Here is a 3,204-nt window from a genome sequence, read left to right as displayed (position 1 = left end):
TCCCAGCCCGGCGCTCACCCAGGGCCGACTTGGGGACCTTCCCCTTGGCCGAGCTCCGCAGTTTCGGGGTCTGGCTCGCCTTGGCTTTCCGCGCCCGTTTCGCCGGAGTCCCGCTCGCCGCGGCCCGGGGGGCTGGAAAAGAAGCGAGCGGCAGGACTGGGTCGGAAAGCGCTCAGGCACCTCCGGCTCGGGTCCCCCCGCCGCCCCCAGGGAAGCCCGCCGCACCCTCGGACGCCGCCAGCAGCTCCAGGCCCCGGCGCAGCAGGGCGGCCGACATGCCTACCCAGCCCGCGAACGCGCCGCGCGCCCCTTCCGCTCCCGCCTCCCCGGAAACTGAGCTACGCACGTCCGACGGCTCCAGAGCGACGGGCGGAAATGCCCGCTACTTTAGAGCGCATGCGTTAGGTCGGGTTTCTAGCTAGACCAGTAAGAGGAGCGGAAGCTGGGGCGGGCCTAAGACCTAGAAGAACACATTTGTGGACCAATCCCTTGTCAGTTTTCACCTGGCGCGTCAGGTCCCGCCTTCTCCCGGAAGCCGGGCGCAGCACCTACCGCCGAAGTCTATCTTGTGGCTGAATGGGCGCGAGGGTCCCCGGCTGGCCCGTCGTCGTGTTCCGTGGGAGCTGACACTGGCAGGGAGGGCCGCAGTCATGGTGGGGTGAAGTGGTCGGGCCTGGGGATCCCGGGCCTGGAAATCTTGCTCATGTGGGTAGATGTGACCTGCCAGCTCCCCGTGGGGGCGTGGACCACCCTCCCTCCATCTTGTGAGGTGACTTTAGTAAGGCCAGGAGAAACTCGGGGACTCGGCTTCTGTCTTCTGCCATCCAAGTCACGCGTGGCCGGAGATCGGACCCACGTTGAAGATATCTGCAGAACCTGGAGCGAGATGCTTTTGTTGTAAAAACAAAAAAACACAGTTGGTTTTCATGAAGTCTGTTGTGTATGTTACCAGGCCGTGAGTTTGTTGTTTTGAACAAATACGGATTTTTCAGATGGTCACAGTTTCAGTTGATAACATGGTCAATACCAGCAGGTGTCACTGAGCAGGTATGGATTTAAGCGTCCAACGCTTTCAAGGCCACAAAGCGGGAGAGCTTTCTGCCAGAAGCCGCTGGCTTGTTCATAGCTCTGTCCACCCAAGGCTCCTTGTGCCCAGTGCCTTGTTTGACAGACACACTCAAGAAGGTGATGATGGGATGAGATGATGGAGTCCCTGAGTGAAGCTGTTCTGAGGGCCTTTGGTACACCTGACACCATGGGGGGCGGGGCAGGGGCAGGACTTGGGACTGCTTGGGGGAGGGATGGACAGATAAATAGATCTAAACAAACATGACAGCGAGGGTTAAAATCCTGCAGTGGGACCAGCATCCTAAACGAATCCACCTGCAGGGCCAGCATCCCATATAGGTACCGGTTTGTATCCCGGCTACTCTGTTTTCGATCCAGCTCGCTCTTAATGTCCTGGGAAAGCAGCATAAGATGGCTCAAGTCCTTGGGACCTTGCACCCATGTGGGAGACCTGGAAGAAGCCCATGGCTCCTGCTTTTACCTGGCCCAGCTCTGGCTGTTGCAGCCACTTGGGAAGTGAAAGATTTGTCTCTCCTGTCTGTACATTTGCCATTTTTTTTCAATGAGAAGATTTTAAAAAATATTTATTTTTATCGTAAAGTCAGATATACAGAAGAGGAGGAGACAGAGGAGGAGAGACAGAAAGGAAGATCTCTGTCCTCTGATTCACTCCCCAAGTGGGTGCAACAGCTGGAGCTGAGCTGATCTAAAGCCAGGAGCTTCTTCTGGATCTCCCACGTGGGTGCAGGGTCCGAAGGCTTTGGGCCATGCTCGACTGCTTTCCCAGGCCACAAGCAGGGAGCTGGATGGATACGAACCAGCGCCCATATGGGATTCTGGTGCATGCAAGGTGAGGACTTTAGCCACTAGGCTACTGTTCTAGGCCCTAAATCTGCTTTTAAATAAGAAAATAAATAGAAAGAATGAGAAAATGTGGCCTGCACAGGTGTGGGGTACCCCATCTGCCAGCCAGGGGCCAGGAAGGCTTTGGGAGGGGGCAGTGTCCCAGACAGGAGACTGTCACTGTTGCAGGGAGGACCCATCCTCTGTGACACAGGAAGGCTAGGCAAGGCCTGGGGGAAAGGGGAGAGGGAGCGGGGATGCTTGTGGAGCCCATGACAAGGTCAGATAGGTGCCCTGTCCGGCTTTTGATCCTGTTGATGGTGCCTGGCACCCGTGCCATACCAGCTCCACGAGACCGAGGAGTCTGCTTTGTTACCTATTCTGTTTCTGGCGTACAGTGAGCTCCACAAGGTGCGAGGGTTTGGAGTGACCCACCACACTGCCCAGGAGACCACGGCACCTGCCTGTGTGTGTCCAGGAGGCTGAGGCTCCAGTCAGGCGGCACACGGCTCCCAAGGTGGAGGAATTCTCTGTTGTCCAGTGTTCTCCGAGCAGGGAGCCTGGGGCTGGGCGGTTCCTTGCCCATCCAGTGGGCAGCGGTGGCTGCCAAGCTCCAGTGAGTGGCTGGGCAGCTCTGGTGGGGCCAGGGCAGCCCCTGCCACTAGATGTCGCTACAGGATGCTTTTCGACTGGAAGTTGGTTGCTGGCTCCTCTGATTAGGAGTAGGATGGGAGGGGAAGGGCCAGATGCCTCTGGCCTTGGCTGGCTGCCCTGCTGTCCCTGCCCACATGATTTTCCCTGCCCAGCCTGGCCTGCATGAGCAGACAGGGAAACTGAGGCAGAACCACCCTTCTGGCTGCCCAGAGGCCAGGTTTTCTGAAAGGCATGCAAGTTGCAGTTGAGTGCTTACTGTTGAGGCTGTTGGATGTGGGGACTGAGTGACCCTGGGCAGCCCTCTATCAGTGTCCTCATCTGTGAAATGGGACTTGGAGGTAGCTCCCTGAGTGGGTGTGAGATGCCGGCTGGTGAACAGCAAGTCACAAAGCACCCAACACAGTGACATGTGGGTGTGCACCCTGGGGCTGTGGGCAGCTGCAACATGACAGCACGTCCCCCACCTGGGCGAGAACTAGGAAGGCAGGGGGCAGTCGCTGCTGGGGCCAAGTGGCCTTGCCAGGCTGGGCTGGTGTAGTGGCCTCAGGCAGGTGTCTGGGCAGGATTGGGGGCTGTCCCTGAGTTGGTCAGGGCTCCCTGCCTGACTCCCACCCTGCCCCTTCCCTGGGAACCTCCTGG

Source organism: Ochotona princeps, chromosome 15 (assembly GCF_030435755.1).
Source record: "Ochotona princeps isolate mOchPri1 chromosome 15, mOchPri1.hap1, whole genome shotgun sequence".
NCBI classification, from domain to species: Eukaryota; Metazoa; Chordata; class Mammalia; order Lagomorpha; family Ochotonidae; genus Ochotona; species Ochotona princeps.
This window is presented reverse-complemented; position numbering follows the sequence as displayed.